At 37.0% G+C, this 23,483-nt stretch overlaps 1 protein-coding gene across 2 annotated transcripts in view; it reads right to left on the bottom strand.

The window, feature by feature from the left end:
• htl (heartless) overlaps positions 1-23,483 on the bottom strand; it is an 82,706-nt gene that overhangs the window by 43,727 nt on the left and 15,496 nt on the right. The window contains exon 2 of one of the 2 annotated variants that reach the window (XM_073988490.1): positions 11,552-11,606. The exons of the other annotated variant lie outside the window; for it this stretch is intronic. The gene's annotated coding sequence lies outside the window, so the exon portion shown is untranslated. The remainder of the gene's footprint in view (positions 1-11,551; positions 11,607-23,483) is intronic. 2 annotated transcript variants of the gene reach the window in all.

Below are 23,483 nucleotides of genomic sequence, written 5' to 3'. Positions count from 1 at the left end.
AGAATGATTGGGATATTTTATCGCCAATCACATTGACGACCTTCCGGGATGCAGAGCTATGTGCAACAAGAGGCGAAATCTGGTGTAAAGTCCACAATAGTGGAAAGTTCACAATACTGGCTGCGTGTTGAATTAAACAGAGCTACAATTCAGCAGTTCTGGGTTGCAGAGTCTTAGATTACTTGGATCGTTTAAACACCCAACTCAACGTTGACCTAAGGGCTTTAGAAGGATTGAGGTCATTTTATGAAGAAGTGTGATTTCTCTATGAAGACCTGTGGTATTCTCGATGAAGACCTGAAGTATTCTCCAGTGTGGTCTTCTCTATATATACCTGAGTTCTTAAAGTTCGAAGAAGATCTGCAGACCTATATGAATACATTAGATTTGGAGTATTTTCTAAGATGGCTTAAGGTTTTCTCTATTATGACCTGTGGTCTTCTATATGATGATCTGAGGTCTTCTCTATAAAGTCCTGATAACATCTCAATGAAGACCAGATGACTTCTCTGAAAAGAGCAGTGGCCTTCTCTATAAATACCTGAGATCTTTTCTATGAAGACCGGAGGTCTTCTCTATGAAGACCCGAGGTTTTATGTATGAAGACTCTAGGTCTTATGTATGAAGGCCCGAGGTCTTCTCTATGAAAACTCGAGGTCTTCTCTATGAAGATCCGAGGTCTTATCTATGTAGACCCGAGGTCTTCTCTATGAAAACTCGAGGTCTTCTCTATGAAGATCCGAGGTCTTATCTATGACGACCCGAGGTCTTCTCTATGAAAACTCGAGGTTTTCTCTATGAAGATCCGATGTCTTATCTATGAAGACCCGAGGTCTTCTCTATGAAAACTCGAGGTCTTCTCTATGAAGATCTGATGTCTTATCTATGAAGACCCGAGGTCTTCCCTATGAAAACTCGAGGTCTTCTCTATGGAAACTCGAGGTCTTCTCTATGAAAACCCGAGGTCTTCTCTATGAAGGCCCGAGGTCTTCTCTATGATGACCCGAGGTCTTCTCTATGAAGACCCGAGATCTTCTCTATGAAACCCCGAGGTTTTTGTATGAAGACTGGAGGTCTTATGTATGAAGACCCGAGGTCTTCTCTATGAAAACTCGAGGTCTTATCTATGAAGACCCGAGGTCTTCTCTATGAAAACTCGAGGTCTTCTCTATGGAAACTCGAGGTCTTCTCTATGAAAACTCGAGGTCTTCTCTATGAAGGCCCGAGGTATTCTCTATGAAGACGCGAGGTCTTCTCTATGAAGAGCCGAGGTCTTCTCTATGAAAACTCGAGGTCTTCTCTATGGAAACTCGAGGTCTTCTCTATGAAAACTCGATGTCTTCTCTATGAAGGCCCGAGGTACTCTACGAAGACACGAGGTCTTCTCTACGAAGACACGAGGTCTTCTCTACGAAGACCCGAGGTCTTCTCTATGAAGACCCGAGGTCTTCTCTATGAAGACCCGAGGTCTTCTCTATGAAGACTCAAGGTCTTCTCTATGAAGACTCGAGGTCTTATGTATGAAGACCCAAGGTCTTCTCTATGAAGACCCAAGGTCTTATGTATGAAGACCCGAGGTCTTCTCTATGAAAACTCGAGGTCTTTTCTATGAAGATCCGAGGTCTTAACTATGAAGACCCGAGGTCTTCTCTATGAAAACTCGAGGTCTTCTCTATGAAAACTCGAGGTTTTACTATGAAGACCCGAGGTCTTATCAATGAAGACCAGAGGTCTTCTCTATGAAGACCCGAGGTTTTCTCTATGAACATCCGAGGTTTTCTCTATGAAGTTCCGACCTCTTCTCTATAATCACCCGATGTCTTCTCTATGACGACCTAAAGTTTCTTCATTACAAAAAGGGATATTATCTATTAAGGCTTTAGGTCATCTATTTGACGAACTGAGGTCATCTCTATGAATATCAAGGTCTTCTTCATGAGGGTCTTTTGTATAAAAAGCTGGGGGTTTTCTCTATGAAGACGTGGGATCATCTATATGAAGACATGGGGTCTTCTATATGAAGAATTGACGTCTATTGCATGTGTTCTCTATGAAGGACTCTGGTCTTCTCTATGAAGACATGGAGCATTCTCTTTGAAAATCAGAGGTCTTTTCTATGATTACCCGAGGTCTTATTTAAGAAGACCCGAAGTCATCTCTATGAAGAAATGAGGTCTTCTCTATGAAGATTTGGAGTCTTCTATATGAAGAACTGAGGTCTTGTGTTTGAAGACCTGTTGGCTTCTCTGCATACCTGTGACCTTGTTTATGAAGACCTGTCGTCTATAGCCCTCCAAGACTGTGGTCTTTTCTCGACCTGTGGTATTCTCCGAGAAGACCTATGGTCTTCCCTATGAAGACCTGTGGAATCTTTATGAAGTTCAATGGCGATCCTTATTAATTTCTATGTTCTTTTCTATGAACCCCTATATCTTTCTTATGAAGACTTATGATCTTCCCTATGAATACCTGTGGTATTCTCTATGAGAACATATGGCCTTTCCTATGAAAACCAATGGTATTCCCTAAGAAGGCCAATCCTCTTCCCTATGAATACCTACGCAGACTTGTGGTCTCTCCTATGAAATGATGATGTTCCCTATGAAGTACTATGGTCGTCCCCTTATGGAAGACCTGCAGTCTTCCCTAGATGAACTGTGGCTTTTCCTTTAAGATCTGTGGGCTGTTTTTAAGAAGACCTATGGTCTTCCTTCTGAAAGCCTATGGCCTTCCTTATGAATTACTCTGAACTTATATTTCTATCCTCGTACATAGTAGCATCCATATCCAAATAAAAGCGTCCCCCATACATAAAGTGTACTAGTTTTTCTTATTTGCTTATTTATGTATGTATGTCTGACGGTATGATTCCGTCCATCAGCCCTGTGCACATGGACGACATACTGACATTTTAATGTACACAAGTATGTGGAACATTGACTTAGGGAGGAAGAACAAACAAATTCTATAAATGATCTTTATGAGTAATAAAAGGGCACACAAAAACACAGAAGCATCAGAAAATTCTCACTCAAATATGAAAAAAATGTAACGGCCAAAAATCAAACAAACTACTCTTCGTCTGCAACTTTCTCATTTTCTCTTCTTGGATTCAAAAAGTAATGAGAATATAAACAACAATCGTAAATGAAAATTTGTTTATTCCCCCGACCCACCGTTTGATCGGTGCACTTTTTTTTAGTTTTGTTTATTTGCCCGCATCATCTCTCGGAAATTATCTGTTCTTTGGTGTACAATGACTCGAGAATACAGATGGACAAAATGAACGAACGAATTTTCTATCCCCCAAAAGTATAAAACATGCACACATAATGCGTTCTGTATACAGTCCGCTACTGATGTTGCAAATGTAATTCGCATTCGTTCCAATTTTTGTTGTTGTGTGTGAGCGTTCTCCTCAGCCCACATTAATTGACATTTGTTGCAGTTTCGTTTGTTCGTGATGATGATGGCTGCGTTATCAGCTAAATAAATGTCTGGCGAAAACCTCAAATAAACGACCACTATAATTGTTGTAAAATTATTGTTTGAAAGGTAATAAAATCGTATTTAGAACAATGGGGTTCTATTCAAATTCGAATAGAATTTAAAAAGATATTTAAATGTTCTTCTTTTAGTAACTACACTGCCCAACAAAATGTAGCTCATGGTATATGCGTGGAAAATTCCTTTTGTAGGTTAAAGCCCCTTTTACGAGTATTTACAGAATCCCAAAGGCAGATCCGGTTGAGTCGAACTTTAGAGTTATGGCGTGTTGAATTTGTTGCTGGTGACCCTATAAACCATCAGAAATGGATTGGACTTAGGACACACAACTTAGTAGTTAGTCTTACGGGAACATGTTCATCCAAGTATTCAACATACTCAAGATGGGATGAGAGACCCCCAAAAATAATTTTCTACTCCCACAATTTCGGTTCACATTGTTATTAGACATTTTGAAATTCGCAATTTTTATACCCTCCACCATAATATGGAGAATATATTAGTTTGTTTTTCCGTTTGTAACGTATTGAAATAATCATTTGTAGTACCATGTGCGCAATATTGTCCTGATATCGAAAACGCGTGTTTTAGTCCGATTCGGTGAAAAAAGTCTGCGCACCGACTAAGATTTCTAAATGCCTTTTGAACATTTTTACAAAGAAAAATTTTAATTTTAGTTCTTTGAACAAACATTAATTTGTATACATATACTTTATTTATGTTAAAATAAACGCTTAAAATATAGTGATTTGACGAATTGTATGTATTGGGCGTATGTAGAATTTTCCGATATTGAAGATTATAATTAGTTTCAATTATAAATACCTTATTTAATAACGATATACCATAATAATGGAAAACAAATATAAAAAAACTGTAATTTAAAACTTGTATCGGTGCGGAAACTTTTTTAACGGTAGGGGAAAAGTGATATTTCACTTCTTAATATTTTTCCATGCTCTATAAGGCTATGTGGTGGTATTTTTGATATTGCAAAAAATGCAGAAAATTTATAACCCTAATATTATTTATGTACACGGAGAAAAAAGGCCTCTCTAACATATGTCCCAAAGATCTTTTGCATCAAACATATATTTGTTTGCAAACAGTCCCAAACATAACATATGTTTGGGGTCCTGCAAACAAAATTTATGTTAGGGTACAAACAAATATTTGTTTGGGTGCTTGGGTGCAAACAAATATTTGTTTAAATGTCATATAAATACAAGCCCTTACTGAAAGCAAGGGAGCGCCACCCTCCCAGCATTTGGAAGTGAGTTTCTCAATCCCTCGCCTAAGACGTAACTCCGGGGACACGTCAAGGAAGATCGTTGGTGAATTACACAAACAATTTCTATAGCATTATTATGATTACCTTTTATCGCGTATGCCGACACTTCGGAGTGACTTCTGAGAGAAGTCACTTCCTAGGTGATTGTTTACATTTATTTAATAATTCAAGAAGAAGTGCCCCTGGAATGACTTTCAAGACGTCACGCCGGCGTGGTTCATTTCTTCACAACGGAGGTCACTTCAGGATGACTTCCGCGACTATCGCCGCGGCGGTTTTCATCGCCTGGCCGACACGCCTAAGTCACATCCGCGATAGTTTTTGCTTGCAGGGAATTTTCAATGTAAAACACATTGAAATGTATGCTCACTTGCTCTCGGTAAGCGCTCAATGGCTATCTCTAACATATACACTCATTTATAAATGGTGGTGGTTTATTGAAATGCATAGGAATACAAAACACAAAAGCAACAACAGACAAATAGCTACATAAAAAATTCCAAAGAAATACATAACAGACTATAATAAAAGAAAAACGGAATGAAATCATTTATAAGAAGTCACACTTTTATAAAGAAAAAAATATATAGAAACATTGTTGAACGGTTAAAGTTGAAATCATCAGCGGGAAATCGGCGTCTGGAATTAAATGATTATATAATGTAATAAATAGGTATGTACATCTATATTTCAAACATACATATGTATGTATATGAAATATGTATTGATGTAATTACCAATATTAAATGCGATTTCTTCCTTGTCCAATTAAATATTTCCATTTGTGATTCAGTTATAAAATTTCTAATTATAAAATCTATTGGACATTTAATTTACTAAAAAGCACCATTTCTTTAAGAAAACACAAAACACTGATTCATTCACTCATTAACGTCTTTACTCAACGATTGTATTTAGAAAACGTTGGTTAACAACAACAAAGCACGAAACATACGTGTTTGGCCGCATACACAACCAAAGCAAAAACAAACTTTTTTATCCTCCCGTCATCGCTGCTGCGACTTCTATTGCACCATACACAGCTCTTTATTATAAAACAGTATTACTCTCTTTGACAAAAATCCTCTCTTCACCCAAAAAAAATAAGTTCTAACATAAAAACCAGTATGGAAAGGATCAAAGTCGGGCGGGGCCGACTATTTGTTACCCTACATCACTGTGAGTATGTAAAATATATATGGGAGCTATATCTAAATCTGAACCGATTTCGATATAAAATGGCACACTTATATCTACACCGAACTCCGTCACACATTCTAAAATTCATCAAAATTGGACAGATATGGGGTGTTTGGTGCATTAAATACGTGAAATCGGCCGAATATATATATAGGAGTTATATCCAAATCTGAACCGATTTCGAACAAAATTAGCACATTTATTTAAAGGCCGAATTCAGTCACTCATTCCAAGTTTAATCGAAATTGGACGTATGTATATATATATGGGGGCTATATCTAAATCTGAAACGATTTCGATCAAATTTGGCACACCTATTTCTAGGCTAAGTTCAGTCAACATCGAAATCGGATGTATATGGCGTGTTTGGTGCAGCAAATACGTGAAATCGGCCGAATAGACATATAACATATGGGGGCGATATCCAAATATGAACCGATTTTCACCAAAAGCAATAGCGTTCTTCCTATTGCTAAAGAAATTATATTTCCCAGTTTTCAGCTGAATCGGACAATAAATGCGACCTGTACGTTTCGAACGGATTGACAGACGGACATGCATAAATCGACTCAGAAAGTGATTCTATATATATCCCTAGAAGGAACTATGGATCTATCTCTTTTCCTTATGCTTGTTACATACAAATGCACTAACACATAATACCCCTTACCACAGTGTGGCGTAGGGTATAAATATGTTGGTATCCAAACAAATAAAATTGAGATATGTTACAAAATGTAGCAAACATATATTTGTTTAGAGATAAACAAATTATGTTTGGATCCAAACATACAGTGGTGGCCAATACATTTGCAACAAAATTGCACGGTTTAAAAATTTGTCAGCTAATTAGTTTTTTGAAAGACAATTTAGATATTTTTTTGCAATTATTTATAGTTCAATGCTTCAAGAATAAGAAAATAAAAAGTTTTGACATAATATCCAACAAGAACTATGAAAAAAATTGAAAATACCTAAAGCGCCTTAAAATTTAATGGTCAAAACGTATGCAACTGAGCCAAATCGCATGCAAAAATCTTCAATATTTTGTAAAATGTAATTTTTAATATGATTGAAATTATTTGTTTTCTTGTTTTGGGAAATTTAAAAGTGATTAAAATTTTAAAACTGATTTCAGTCATACGTAGTTCATCGGGGGAGTGGTGGGTCTAGGGGAGGGGCATGAACATGCTTGCAAGAGTCAGAAACATAGGAAATAATGGAAATTTCTTAACATTTAAGTTTTGGATTTAATAAAATTCAGAGTCCAGAGTGCAGTAATATACATAGTTTATTAGCAAAAGTCAGAAGTCTGGGTCTCGAAAAACATATGAGCGTAGGGATCGGACCCGTATCGGAGTGAGTACTACTAATCTATTGACGTTATAAAGGGCGATATCATTGGATATTCGGGATTCTATAAATGCAACAAGTTTTAAAAAGGCCGTCAGATGATAATTTACCGCACACATTTTGTGTATAGACATTTCCGGGAAGAGCACAGGCTTCCCAAGAAAAGAAAAGGTTTGCAACAAATAGATCAATAGATCAGTAGTGCTCACTCTGATACGGGTCCGATCATTACACTCATATGTTTTTCGAGACCCAGACTTCTGACTTTTGCTAATAAACTATGTATACAACTGCACTCTGGACTCTGAATTTTATTAAATCCAAAACTTAAATGTTAAACAATTTCCATTATTTCCTATGTTTCTGACGCTTGCGCGCATGTTCATGCCCCTCCCCTAGACCCACCACTCCCCCGATGAACTACGTATGACTGATATCAGTTTTAAAAATTTAATCACTTTTAAACTTCCCAAAACAAGAAAACAAATAATTTCAATCATATTAAAAATGACATTTTACAAAATATTGAAGATTTTTGCATGCGATTTGGCTCAGTTGCATACGTTTTGACCATTAAATTTTAAGGCGCTTTAGGTATTTTCAAAACTTTTTATTTTCTTATACATGAAACATTGAACTATAAGTAATTGTAAAAATACCTAAATTGTCTTTCAAAAAAATATTTTGCAGAAAATTTTCTAAAACGTGCAATTTTGTTGCAAATGTATTGGCCACCACTGTATATTTGTTTGCAACAAGTCCCAAACAAATATTTGTTTGGATCCAAACATATTTCTAACATATATTTTTCTGCGTGTATGTATATTCTTGATCAGGATACTATTCCGAGTATATACTATTATACAATGATACTATTCCGATATAGCCATGTCCGTCTGTCCGTCCGTCTTTTAGTTTTAGACCGAACTACCAGTAATTTGACGTTTGAGGTCCCGATTTTTGGTATGTTGAGGGTTTGGGCTACTGGCTAGCCCCCATATAACGGTACCTCCCGATTATAGGTATTTGGAGTGTTTTAGCAAAACTGTTTGAACAATCTACCTGTAATTTGACGTTTGAAGTTACCAGAGGTCACAAAACGTCTGCACCAAAAAGTGTCAACATAGGTCCATGGTTTTCCAGTTCTACTCTCCACTGAAATTTGTGAATATAGTTCCATGTTTTGGTATAGCCCCTATATAACGGTAGCTCCCGTTTTTAGGTATTTTGAGCATTTAAACTATTTGGTATTTGATGTTCTCGGTGGTCACAAAACTTCTGCAAAAAAATTGTCAAAATAGGTGCATGTTTTATTATAGCCCCTTTGTAAGGGTACCGCACGATTTTAGGTATTTTTACGATTTTAGCTAAATTTTTCGACCGAACTATAAGTCATTTGACATTAGAGGTTTCCAGTGGTCAAAAATTGTCAACATACATTGGTCCATGTTTTGGTATAGGCCTCATTTAAAAGTACCTCCAGATTTTTAGAGAATTTTATCTAATTTTTTTTTACCGAAATAGCGGTAATTTAACATTTGAGGTTCTCTGCAGTCACGAAACTTCTCAACCAAAAATGTTCAACATTGGTCCATGTACCCCCATGTAGAAGTATTTCCAAATGTTGGGTATTTTGTGTACATTTTCTGACCGAACTACCTGCTATTTGATATTTCAGGTTGCCGGTGGTCACACATTTTCTCCATTAAAATGTTTCAACATAGATCTAGGTTTTGGAGACTAAAATCTTCTAGTAACTAAAGCTGCTAGATTCGGTTGGGTGACCTGTCATAATGCCAAACGGCCATGGAACTCAAATGAATTTTGGCCGTTACAACCGTCCAGACAGCGGTCATTAAGTTCGGTTTAGTATTGGTCATAGGCCCCATGGGCTTCGTATCCGATTTTATTAAAATCTTTGAACACGTAGTCGGCTGAACGCGTAGTCTGTTTACGGACAATAGTTTTAAATCCCGGCCAAAAGCCGGAAAATTTGAATATAACGTTTCTTACAAGTTCAACTTTTGTCCAAAGATAAATGACATAAATATGGGCCGAAGCCGGCAACGTTGTTGCATTTGTAATTTTGGTCTTATGACCATCGATCATAACGCCCAAAGTGAATTTGGGCGTTTATACTAAAACATAAACCGACAATAACAATATTTTCAGAGATATAATTTCCGCAAAGAATTCGAAATTACGATGTGCAAAGTTTGGACTAAATCTGTTACTCCCTTCTAGATTTATTGTGCGCAACATTTTAGCGATTAATGTTGAGCTGTAGTAGTACCGAAGGCTCTAAGTTAGATCAACATATTAGGATGTGCACAGTTTCGGCCACAGTTTCCGTTCGAGAGTTATTACATGCGCTTCGGCCAGACAAATAAACAGACATGGCCAATTGAATCAAAATTGTCTGAAATGTATTTCGTCCAAAGCCATTTTTTCGATAGGGCTCCTTTTTGATCTTATCAAAGTGTGTATACTAGGGTTGTGACTTGTTGACAATTTTTCTCAAAAATAATTTCCTGTAGCGGAATGAATAAACTTTTATTCTATTTAAGTTTTGAAAAAATAATATGAAATGAAACAAATTGTTTTCACAAAAAATTATTTCCTGTAACAAGAATGAATGACTTTTTCCTATTATTGACAAAAATAAATTCTATTCCATTTAAATATTAAAAAGCCCCACAGTTGTTATCAATAACAAATTAGCCCATAACTTTCTAGACCATATCGCTCATTTACTCAAAGAGTGACACATGACAAAAAACCCAGTTTCGAGAAAAACGCGTTTTAAGTCGACGATTTAAATTTGACTTCCCAACATAAAAATATTATTACACAAAAACTAAAATAACTAGTTGAGCCATATTTTTTAAACAGCTAGCCAGATATCATTGCTAATTTTCTGTGCAAGATCAACATGATTTGTAGTGTTTTAGTGCTTCATAATCTCAAAAAACCCTTTTTGTTGAATTATGTCAAACTCGTAGTAAATGAACTATAACTCGTTGAGTTTTAGAGATATCGACATGAAAATTGACACAAGATAAAATAGAAGTCGTATAAAAAATAGAAAATGCTAGCTCAGAAAACGCATTTTTTGAGTTATGCCACTCTTTGAGTAAATGAGCAATATGAACTTTCAAGGAAGCGTTTTTCAAGGCCAAAATTTGTTTATTTTTGCCCAGTTTTTCCTGTTCAGGTCCGTAAATACCTTTCAGCCATTCCTAGAAAGTTCATACGTTTTAGAAAGAACATTTCTTCAGCGCATTTTCTTTCATAAACCGATATGCATACTCATACTACTTATTCGGTTTTTTTTTCAAGCAGAATAGGGTTTTGAGTAGTTTCAAGGGTCTTACAAAGAATTGCCGCTGCATCTCGAATAATATGGTCAGGTAATTAAAATAACCCATAAATCTTCATTTTCATCAAGCACCCTTCCTAGTTTTTTTTTCTCGAGAGTGCAAGTGCAAGTAACCCTAAAGGGCAGATTTGAAAAAGCACAGCACTAAACAATAACCATAAGCACTCGGAGATAATAATAATTATTTTATTATCCGCATATACAAGTGCATTAAACAGTCTACAACACTACATCAAAAGTTCAAAATGCACCTCAATTGAGACAGAGGGAGAGAGACACTTTTCTTTTATTCGGTAAGCCAGCCGTGGGCTATCTACTCTTGTAATTACTTGAGTTCAACTGGAAATTGTCTTGATTTCAATTATGGCAATGGCATTGGCGTTTCAGTGCATTCAAGTGTAACTGTGTGTGCTTTGATAATTTGCTATGTCTGTGTGCGTACTCATGTGCCTTATATGATGGCACAAGACACAAGGGCAAATTTAGTTTCCAATTCACTTTGAGGCAATGTGGAGAAGAGTACTTGAAGTAAATACACGTACTTTTCACAGCATTCGTACCGCAGTATCACCACCTCCGCCACATGTCGGAATGCATGCATGCATTATTTTTAATTTCCTATCCCTCTCCAAAATGTAAAAGGCATTATGGTGGCAATGGCACTGACTGACTGACATACAGTTAGCCAAGGAGAAACATCTCTATATTTAGATAAACAGATTTAACACACCATGTGTGCAGGGTACACCCCTATAAGTTCGTAGAACACGACGACAAATGGTTAAGGGCAAATGTTTCAAATAAATATGAAATGTACTCACCGTTAATTCTTGTGGGTGATATTTGAAGGGAGGTGCGTTGTTGAAGTTTTTTAACCTAAAATATAAAAAAAGATAAGTTTTATTCTCGAATTAAAAATTAACAAAAAAGAATCAGTCGGCATTGCAGACATCTAAATAACTGTAAATGACTGTACAAAAATAATAACAGGTATGGTGGATACACACCTAATTCTAAAAGTAAATAGATTTTGTGAAGTGGGGAAAAGTAGTTATAAAAGTCTCTAGCTTACATTTGTAGACGTTTAGGTGGTAGATGTCATAAACAATGGACTTAATTATTCCAATGACGGACCCAGCCAACATATTCTACACCAAAACAAAACCAAACTTCTATTATATTGGAAAAATATCGCTGTGAGCCATTTCTGGAACATTCGGGTCATTATTATTGTAGTCGTTATTAAAATGGATGCCAACAAAGGTGAATCGTACGGACCGATTTCGCTTTTTCGTCCGTAGCAAAGAAAAAGCTACCCAGTTGCCGCTGTTTGAGGGCATCGAGCAGACAACCATCCGCGATAAGTCGGGCTATGGTAAGCTACGTCGTGCAGGTGTGGTCCGCGAATATAAGTGCAATGCGAAGGAAAAATATTCATACCCGTCAGAATGCCAACCTGAGAACGCAACCTCAAGCCTTCAGTGGATGTAAATATGACCAATTAGTAACAACTAAGCTCTTTCTCTACGTACAGTATAATTCCTTGGAGGAGAATAAAATCTTATCTGATGATAACCACTTAATGCTGATAATTTTCTGTGTGGAGGAAAATTTAGCAACACTTGTTTTTTTGTATCCTCTGACCAAACACAGTACAAAACAAGTGAGAAAAGGCTATAGTCGGTACGGGGCCGACTATGTGATACCCTACACCACTACTTCTGTGCATAATCTTTTCACTCGAAAACATTTCTTTTAGGGACATACGAAAGTTTTCACCTATCTGGCTTTTATACCAAATGACTTAAGGCGAACTGAACCAAAATAATTAATATTTAATTTTATATTGGACTACTATCGACATCACCAACATCAATATTCTTCTATCTCTGTGAGAAAAATTCGTGATGATCCGATCAAAATTCCGACCTGTAGTGTGATTGCAGAAAAAGTGAAAAAAAGGATGCATTGCCGACTATTGCGATATCTCTATTATTTGACCACCTACGCCAACTTACTTTGCATAATTTTAAATATGCGATTTTCTACTTTCTTAGTCGGCCTTTGCTTTTAGATGGTCCCCAAACAAAGGTGTGATATGCGTCGTTATAACTAAAACCGCAAAAATGAAAAGTTGGGTTCTATTAGCGACTATTGCGATATCTTTGTTGTGTGATCGCCTACGACAACCTACGTTACATCGTTTCAAAGGCGATAGTTTCTACTTTCATTGCCAAGTTTTGCTTTTTATATACCCCTTATAGACGCTGAGATATTTGCTTTGGAATAAAATGTAGACTTTTTCTCCAAATAACTTTTTTATTCATTCCGACCCCTAATTATTATCCGACCAGCACCAAAATCAATAGGCTTCTTCCCCTCCGGGACCCCCATCTACACCCAAAATTTCGTGACGATCCGATCAAAATTGCGACCTGTAGCGTGATTTCCAAAAAAGTGGAAAAATGGGATGTATTACCGACTATTGCAATATCTCCGTTATTTGGTCACCTACGCCGACCTAGTTTACTTCATTGTAAAGATGGGATCTTCTAATTTCATAGTCAGGCTTTACTTTTGAAAAGTCCCTAACCAAAGCTGTGATATTCGTCATTATAATTAAAATCGCAAGAATGAAAATTTGGGTTTTACTTGCCCCTATTGTAATATCTCCGTTGTTTGATCACCTACGAGAACTTACTTTACATCATTAGAAAGGTGATATTTTCTACTTTTATTGTCAGGTCTTGCTTTTGGTATACATCATATACAAGCTGAGATTATCGCTTTGGAAAAAAATGTTGTCTTTTTATCCACATAAGTTTTTTGTCCATTCCGACCCCTGAACATTATCCGACCATCACCAAAATCAATAGGCTTCTTCCCCTCCGGGACCCTCATCAACACCCAAAATTTCGTGACGATCCGATCAAAATTGCGACCTGTAGCGTGATTACAAGGTTTAGATGGACAGACGGACAGACGGACAGACGGACGGACGGACGGACTGACGGACGGACACACATAGCCAGATCGACTCAGCTCGTCGAGACATTCATTTTGGTATATAGAAGTATGGGTCTACGACCATTATTTCGATGCGTTACAAACTTTTTGGACAAAACCAACTTATAATACCCTCCCCACATAGTGGTGTAGGGTATAATTACAGTAATTTCGGTTCGAAAATTTGACAAAAACACCTCGAAATAAATAACATTGGGCAATACCGATCCATGGGGGTTAGACTAAAACCTATATACATATGTGTATGGATAGTTTTTTGCGAGTAGGTTTTCTTTCCAATTCCAATTAAAACCAATTCGGTAGGATAATGTGACTAAAATCTTCAAATAAATCATAAATTGGGTGATACCCTTACATGGGGCCTTTGCCAAAACGTAGACTTATGCTGTCTGTCCAAACGAAGTCTAAGTACTAAATTTCAACCATTTCGGAGGGATAATTAGGATAAAAACTTCAAAATACCGAAATTCGGGAGGTACCGTTCTATAGGGCCTATACAAAACGTGGACCGATATAGCACATTTTCAATACTAAACATTATCGGAGTAATAGCAATTTCTATACCAAATTATAAAGCTCTATCTCAACAAGTAAAAAATGTATCAGTCGGCTTTGTCGACAGAGATATACCCTTAGCCTATGCGAATTGAAATTTTCATCTACCTACAGATGGAATGTTTTTAGGATTTTCTCAGAATTTGTGGCCCTTTTTGGACATTTGAACTTGCTGACAAAAATGTGGATTAGGACTAACTTTCAAAAGTGTTGCGGAGGAGGTATTTTAAAGAATGGACCGACATAGTCCATTATGGAAGTGGATTTTGTTTTGGGTACCTACCCTCAGGAGAGGACCGATATTGACCATTTTAGAAGTTGCACTATATTTGGACAGTATATTAGTTTGGACCAAATTGGTTGCCACGATCAAAAGATATTGTGCATACCATTTTTACCGGACGTTGTAGACCGGTATTGCCCATCTTCGAACTGAAACTAAGTTTGGAAAAAATATGACGAAAGCCAAATTTTGGACCAAATCGGTTGATCAGTTCGAGTGTCATCGTGCTTCTCAGTCACTACATAGGGTGCCATAGGGTTTTTTTACAACTTTCCGACTGTTTCCCTAAGAAGTATGGACTTGGCCTAAAAAAACATTACCGTCGTAATTGAGGCAGCCAATGTAAGTTGCTTCAACAAAAAAAGTGATTCGAAAGCAGGTCTTAACATGAATTTATCCAAAAGTTTGTGTGGGAGATAACCGAAGGAGTGGACAAATATAGTCCATATTCGAACCTTATCTACATCTGGTAGATATATTAGGATGTGTAAGGTATGGACGGTCACTCCCTTCAAGAGTTATCGTACGCACAATTTTTCCGAACATTTTTGAACTTATCTTCGAACTAAAACTTAGTTTGAACAAAATATTACAAAGGCTAAATGTTGGACCGAATACGCAGATCCGTTCGAGAATTATCTCGCGCTCCAACCACTACACACGTTGTCATAGTGGTTTTTTTCACATTTCAGACTGTTTTCTCAGTGAACACAAGTCCTAAACTGAACTTTTCCTACATTTTGTGTTGGAGTTTCTCGAAGGAGTGGACCGATTGAGTATATATTGGAACCTCAACTAAGCCTGGTAGAAATTTCACGATATGCAAAGTATGGACCAAAACGGTTACTCCCTTCAAAAGTTATCGTGCGTACAAATTTTCCGAACATTTTCGAACTTTTGTGTGGGAGGCACATTTTGGCAGTATGAGATTGTATATACCCTCGATAACATAAATGCTGAGGCTATAACAATTAAGAGCTGTATCGTGATTTCAACAGATAGAAGGACCGATGGTCGACGGACAGACGGACATGGCAATTTCGACTTAGAATTTTATGCTAATCAAGAATATGTATTTTTATAGGGCCTTCAACGAATATTTCTATGTGTTATTATGGTTGAGGGTATAAAAATGTGTTCAATCAGGTGGTACCTTTATATAGGGGCTATGTGGACCTATTTTGAAAATTTTTGGTTGAAAAATTTTCTGACTGCCGGGAACCTCAAATGTGAAATTACGAGTAGTTCCGTCAAACAATGTAGCCAAAACCCTTAAAATACCGAAAATGGAGAAATCAAAGTTATATGGGCGCTATTCCGAAACATGGACCAATGTTTACAATGTTTGGTTGTGAAGTTTCGTGACTGCAGGGTATATCAAATTTCTGGTAGTTCCGTCTTAAAGGGTTGTCGAAACCCTGAAAATACGGAAAATAGTGAGGTATCGTTATATGGGGCCTATACCAAAACTTGGATCTATATTGACAAATTTTAGTGGAGAAATGTTCTGCGCAATAGAATCTTCAAATGTCAAATTATAGTAGGTTTATTATAATCGGAAAAGTTTAACTGTATTGAAAATTTTTAGCGAGAACGTTTTTGGACTACTGGGAATTTCAAATGTCAAATTACGGTAAAGTAATTAGGGGAGGTACGCCAATAAATGCAGCAAACCCCTCAAAATACCTACAATCGGTAGGAACCGTTATATTGGGGCTATATCAAAATACCTATGTCGACAATTTTTGGTGGAGACGTTTTGTGACCACTAGGAACTTCAATTGCAAATTACAGCTAGTTCGGGCAGCTAAATCTTCAAAATACCTATAATCCAGAGGCACTTTAATATGGGGGCGATACCAAAATATGGACCTATGTTTACAATTTTTGGTGAAGAAGTTTTGTTACCATAAAAAACCTCACATGTCAAATTAAAGTTAGTTCATACAACAAATGTACCTAAACACCACAAAACACCTAAATCGGGAGGTACCAGTATATGGGGTTATACCAAAACATTGAACTAAGTTGACTGAAAATCGGGAGGTAATGTTAGATGGGGGCTATACCAAATCGTGGTTCAATGTAGCCCATCTTCGAACATGACCTGCCTGTGGAAAAAGACACTCGGGTGCAAAAATATTGCGTTCTAGCTCAATAATTGTGGACGTTAGAGTGATTACAACAGACGGACATTGCCAGGTCGACTAAGAATGTTATCCTGATCAAAAATATATATTGAAATAATTATTTCAATGCAAACGGAAAAATAAACTTAATATACCCTCCACACTATGGTGGAGGGTAAAAAACTGCCGAATACTGGTACATGTCGACCTTAGGATGACTTACTCTTAATCCCTTTTTTTAAAACGCGACATTAATATTTTCAGTTTTGAGTAAATTTACCCCACCTTAATAGTCCTTGAACCAATAGCCATTTGTAACTTAATGGTCATAGGATTGATATTTTATCTAAGTGTACATCTAATAGAGCGATATGCACCGTATTTTCTTTTGCATACTTTACTATTCGTATAATATTCTATTTGCAGAAGGGGTGGTCGTGAGGTCATTTACTTGGTATGTACCCATACATGTACACATCTGAACATCATCAACTTATGGTTCCACTATGACTAGTTCATATCGTTGTCTACAATTTTCACGTTAATACTAGCAAGTAAAGTACAAAAACAGTGCCCATATTAACTTATTTGTGTTGTAGACTAAATGAGATGCCCTGTTGATTGTTGTGGATGATGATGCTGCTTGTGATGATGATGTAGTGTGTCTACCTTCAGTTTAGTTTAAATTTAATTTTTTAGATTTTGTTTTTTTCTTATTTTCTTTTTTGTGTATTTTGATTCTGGTTACCCCTTGTACTCACGTTCGCTGATGTACAAATACATAAATAATTGTTTATTGTAGGGGTATTGTGGCATGTGTGAATTTACCTCCACACATGTTAAGCAGACTTTTTTTAGCTTTTTACATTTAAATGAGTCCTCGTTGTCGGTTTGGGTATTTTTGTTTTTTCCACTGACATTTCTTCGTATTTAGAGCCGAGTTTTGTTGTTGTTTGGTGAAGATTACAGTAAGACCTCTTAGCATCCTTAAAATATATTTATTTTGCACTGGAATCCAGATCATCTTCGCCTCCTCCATCAAATGGCAGTAAGGGGGATACCCAACATTCTTTTAATGGATCACCGTTGAACTACATCGAGTTAGTCCAACGGGACATGATCTGGCTCCCATCGACGATGGCCCCACAATCTCCATAGCGGTAGTTCAGCAAAAAGACAACAGCCTTACAACCACTGGTTACATCAGAGGTGATAAGCGTACCTTCACCTTAGATAACGGCGCATCAAAGTCCATCATTGGAGCAGATCTGGCAAAATGGAGATTAACGCCGTTAAATGGAACGGGGAACCCGTACATAGAAAGATAACCCTAACGCTAACTATTGCTAATCAATCAGCATATTGCGAGTTCATTGTGGTCTATATAGTAGACGAAATCATAATTGGCCATATTTTCTTTGGTGTCAATCTGGATATGAAAGATCGTTTGATAACCTGGTCTAATGCGGTATATGTTGGAAATAAAACTTTTAGTCGTCTGACTACGGAACATCCAGAGTAACAATGGATGAAGAAGTGTATAAAGTTTGGGTGGACCACCACCAAAAATCAGAAATAATTACACTTTAATAACGAATGCCCAGATACAAATTTCAGTTAGAGATCTGAACCTATCGAACAATGAAGAGCAAATTTTCCGACGTTGGAAAATGTACACCAACCGAAACTTTAATAGGTCCAGAAACTGGTAAGCGAAATGGAGAATAGTGGCTTGATAGAAACTTCTTCGAGTTAATGGTGGTCCCCAGTGATGTTGGTAAAGAGGAAACACCCGATATAGCGTGGATTATAGGAAGCTAAATGATTTCACCAAAAAAGACAGCTACCCGCTACCAAAAATCGATGACATATTGATGACACTGTGACAGAATGGTTCTCCACCCTTGACTTGCAGAGTGGCTAGTGGCAAGTGGAGATTACCGAGAGAACCAAAGAAAAGGTGGCATTTGGCGTTAATGGTGGTCTCTGGCAATTCAAAGTCATGCCATTCGGACTCTGCAACCATTGAAAGGCTGATGGAGCGTGCATTGAAGGGGCTGCAGTGGATATCATGCCTGATATACCTGAACGAATACCAGGAGAAACGTTCCTCATCATTTCAAGAATTTAATGGACGTTCTCCAGCAGCTATCGTCTTAAGGCCTAAAACTGAACCCGAACATGTTTAGCCTCTTCCAAAGAGAAGTGAAGCTCCTGGGTCATCATGATACAACGTAGGGCAAGTGGATGGATGACGAACAAATTCAAGCCGTCAGTGACTGGCCGAAGCCACAAAATTTACATGAGTTATGGAGCTTTTTGGGTCTCTGCACGTACTACCGTAGATTCGTCCTAAAGTTTGCCAGGTGGAGCGAGGAGCAGCAAATAGACGGTCAAGAAGGTGTAATTGGATAATTCAGCCGAACAAAGCCTGAAAAGAATTACTGTGTGTCAAGACAGAGCTGGTGGCAGTTATGGAGAGCAAAAATTACCATAAGTACCTATATTGCCAGCATTTCCTTCTTAGGGCAGAACACTCAGCTCTCCGATGGTTACTCCAGTTCATGAAGCTCAACTGGCTGGATAGAGAGGCTTCAAAGTTACGACTTCAGCATCGAGCACAGGAAAGGTGGAAAACATGGTAATGCTGATGCCCTGTCTCGTTGACCATGCAAATAAGAATGCAGGCACTGCTCATAGGCTAAGGACAAAGGGAGCATCGAATCCAATCAAGATTGGGCAACGGAACAACGAAAACCAACCGGAATCTGATTGTAGTTCCAGATTCGAAAGAGTCGAGTATACATGCAGCAGTACAATTCGGGAGCACCATTTGAAAGAATAGCAATGGATGTGGCTTTACCGTTCACAATAATCGACTCTGGGAACCGTTATGTATTGGTGGTTATGGACTACATTAGCAAATGACCGGAGTTTTATGCCATCCCAGATCAGGAAGCCAAGACAATTTTGGATGAAATACATTCATTCATTTTGAGTCAGCGATATTCGCCCGTCCGTCTAATGAAATCAAGATACAGCTCGCAATGTTTAAGATAGAGCTTTATAATTTCCCTGTAGGAAGCATGGGATCATGTGTCGACATGTCACCACTTTGTCTACTACTATGGTGACAAAGTCAACACTTTGTCAACATGTTGTCAACAATTGATACTTTTCCTTAATAAGAAGAAACATTGTTTATATTGACAGCTGATAGCCCACCTTAGCATTTCCTTACTTTTTCTTCCTTTTCTTAATTGTTTGGTGAAAAATAATTTCGGAGGTTCGTGAAAAAAGTGTCTTTGTGAAAAATCAATAAAATATCGCGAATTTAACGAGTGATTAATCTAATGGTTTATAATTATAATAGCAACAAGTATGAGTAAAAGAAAATTTAAAAGGCAAGTGAAAAAATAGACAATTCTATATAAAAATACAAAATTCTAAGGAGGTTGATAACATTTGTGGTGAAACTTCAACAATTACACATTTTGTGGGGCCTTTAGGGAAGATTGTGGAGCCTGACGAATACATTGACCCGTCTCGCTGAAAATACTGAAAGCAACTTACATCTGATATTTGGACACAACATAATAATGAGTTACAATCTTGAAGATTTATTTAGCAAAAATCGATTGCGAGATTTTTCTAATGTTTGTACAGCTGCAATACGTAAGCAAATCAAAGGACATTTTATTTATTTATGTTTATTTATACATGTTTATTCTTTTCAATTCCTACAAGTTATATCAACATTCAGCGAATCGCCTGATAAAACGTTAAGTGCAGCGGAAGATGAAATTTTTAAGCAAACAAGTCGCACCAAGATATTATTTGTGAAGGTTCATCGTATTATTAAACGTACCAGATAGATTTTCAATCTCTAGAAAGTTCCAAATAGGTCAAAAAACTTTGTAATGAAAACCTGGTACCAATGTCTCCTTATGACCCTTTTTGAACTATTGACTCACTGCCTCCAATGTCTATATTGACTCACTACTTCCAATGTCAAAACATGACTTGTGACTTACTACTGACATACCAGTTCCAATGTCACTACTGACTTTCGAATGAAGTGTTTATACAAAATGTCTATAGGAAATTACATGAGTTGTCTACAGTTTGTCGGTAGTACTGCTGACAATATCAGTAGTAAATCAGTATAGATTCACTATTGGCATTTCATACGGGGTTAATACAGATGTTTCTATTATTCCTAGGATGTTTGATATTAAAAATTGGCTATATCGGTTCATGTTTCGATATACAGTGGTAACTCCCTATTTTCGGTATTGTAAATGTTTTAGCCTAAATGTCGCAAAATTGTTATTTATTAGTCTTCTGTGGGGTATAAAACTCTCCCCCAGAAATCTGTCATTACAGGTTCACGTTTCGATATAGTCCCAATAGAACGGTACCGCTCGATTTTCGGTATTTTCAAGGTTTTTAGCCGCATCAGGAATGAGGAAAAATTGGTATATAGTCCAACTTTCCTGCTGAAAATTGTCGGCATAGGTCCAAGTTTTGATATAGTCCCTATAGAGAGGTAGCTCCCGATTTTCGGTATTTTTTTTGTTTTTTTGTTTTCCAAATTATACTACCGAAACGATTGAAATATTGGTATTTGATATGGGAATAAAATAAAACATGCTTAAAGATAATTGTGGATAAAGATGCACGTTTTAAATAAAATAGAGTGGAAGGTACTAGATACCGGTCTATGTAAAGTCGTTTATTGGATTAGTTTACTGTAGTGACCGTAACATGGTATTTCGGATTCTCAGTGGTTTTTATTCCACGAAGAAAATGATTAATAAAGTTCATATTTTTGTATATTCCCAGTATGAAGGTACCTACAGATGGAAATCGGATCGGATTGTGATATAGCTCCAATATGCATATTGTACTATTTTGAGTATTTTGGGCCCTTTATAGCTATATCAAAATCCGATTCGTCAGGATTCGTTTTTTAGCCACAACAATGAACTGGCAAAGTTGTTTTTATTGGTTGGACCATAATTGAGGCCTCTCGAGAATTTTCGTCAAAATGCATCTTTGGCCCCATACAAATTACTATGGAAACAAAGATCGCTAGGTTGGCACGGTTTAACGTTAACCGATCGCCATAAAAGGAATTAAAAAAATAGTTTTTTGGGTCGGCCTATTGTAAACACATCGTCCAATTGGAATGACTCTAGAAAACATCGATGTCTCATTGGTATTAAACCTTGTTTAAAACAAATCGATATTCTTCAGTTAGCGTGGCATAAGAGCTTAGGAAAAAGAAAAAAAGAAGATTATCGGGTTGTATAGCCAATCTCCGAACTTTCTTATATTTCATAGAAATTCTATGATGTGTAAACATTGTACGAAATCGGTTGCCACTGTACAGATTTATCGTGGGTAGCAGCCAGTTGCGTACGTATTTGTTCGAAAAATTTTCATGAGGATTAGATTTTTAACTTCCCAAAGTATCACTAGGGGATGTCACGATGGTGAAAGGTGATGAACATGCACTCTGAACTTTTACAGTATGTTTTACAAAAAAATAGTAAAAAGGAGTGTAAGCAGAACCTCAATGATTACCGGCCGTAACACTTTCAAAATTATCCGAGAAGTGACCTTAATCTGGATAAAGCCAAGTCAGACGGGTTGTAAAACTCATCTTGGGACATAAGAGAAGTCTCCTTCTGTACTTTAGGCTATTTCCATGGAAAATAGTTCTTTTAAGTAATGGACGCCAAAGCCGGCCCTTATTGCGGATAATAGAAAATGTGTGTTATTACACCCTCCACCATAATATGGAGGGTATAATCAAATTTGTCATTCCGTTTGTAACACATCGAAATATTCTTTGGAGACCATATATCAATCATATGCGAATGAGAGTAAGTAATGAAAATAAAAGCGCGGAAACGCTTGATTTTGGGGTCCGTCATTACAACAAAATCTGCAATGTTATCCCATTTTCCGAAATGGCTTCAAGAGGATCGTTATTTTTTAACGTAGAAGCGTGAAAATTTTCAAGAGCATGTATTTTAGTCTTATGTATTAGATTCAATCAAAAGACTAATTTTGACTTTTTTGGGGATACGACTTCGGGCATTTATGGTGACGATATACATATATTCTTTATCAGCATAAAATTCTAAGTCGAAAGTAGTCATGTCCGCCTGTCTTTTGAAATCAAGATACAACTTGCAATTTTTAAAATAGAGCTTTATAATTTGGCATAGAAGTTTATATTACTCCTAGGGTGTTTCGTATTAATAATGGGCTATATTGGTTCACGTTTTGATATATCCCCCATAGAACGGTACCTCCCGATTTTCAGTATTTTGAAGATTTTAGCCCCATTATCCCAACGAAATGGCTGAAATTTGGTACTTAGACTTCGTTGGGGATATAAAACTTTCCACCTGAAATTTATCGGTATAGGTCCATGTCTTTATTTATATAGCTCCCATAAAACGGGACCTCCCGATTTTCGGTATTTTGAAGTATTTAGCCTTAATATCCCATCGAAATAGCTGAGTTTTGGTACTTAGTCTTGGCTGGCAGTATAAAACGGTATATGTAGGTCAACGTCTTCATATAGCCCAAATAGAACGGTACCTCCCGATTTTCGGTAGTTTGAAGGTTGTGACCTCAATATACCACTGAAATGGCTGTAATATGGTATTTAGTCTTCGTGTTGAGGTATAAAACTTTCCACTTGAAATTTGTCGGTATATGTCAACGTCTTCATATAGCCCC

The sequence above is a fragment of the Musca autumnalis genome, unplaced genomic scaffold (assembly GCF_047663935.1).
Source record: "Musca autumnalis isolate F117 unplaced genomic scaffold, ASM4766393v1 scaffold_1, whole genome shotgun sequence".
Lineage (NCBI taxonomy): Eukaryota > Metazoa > Arthropoda > Insecta > Diptera > Muscidae > Musca > Musca autumnalis.
The sequence above is the reverse complement of the archived record's forward strand: the minus strand, read 5'-3'. Positions and strand labels throughout refer to the sequence as shown.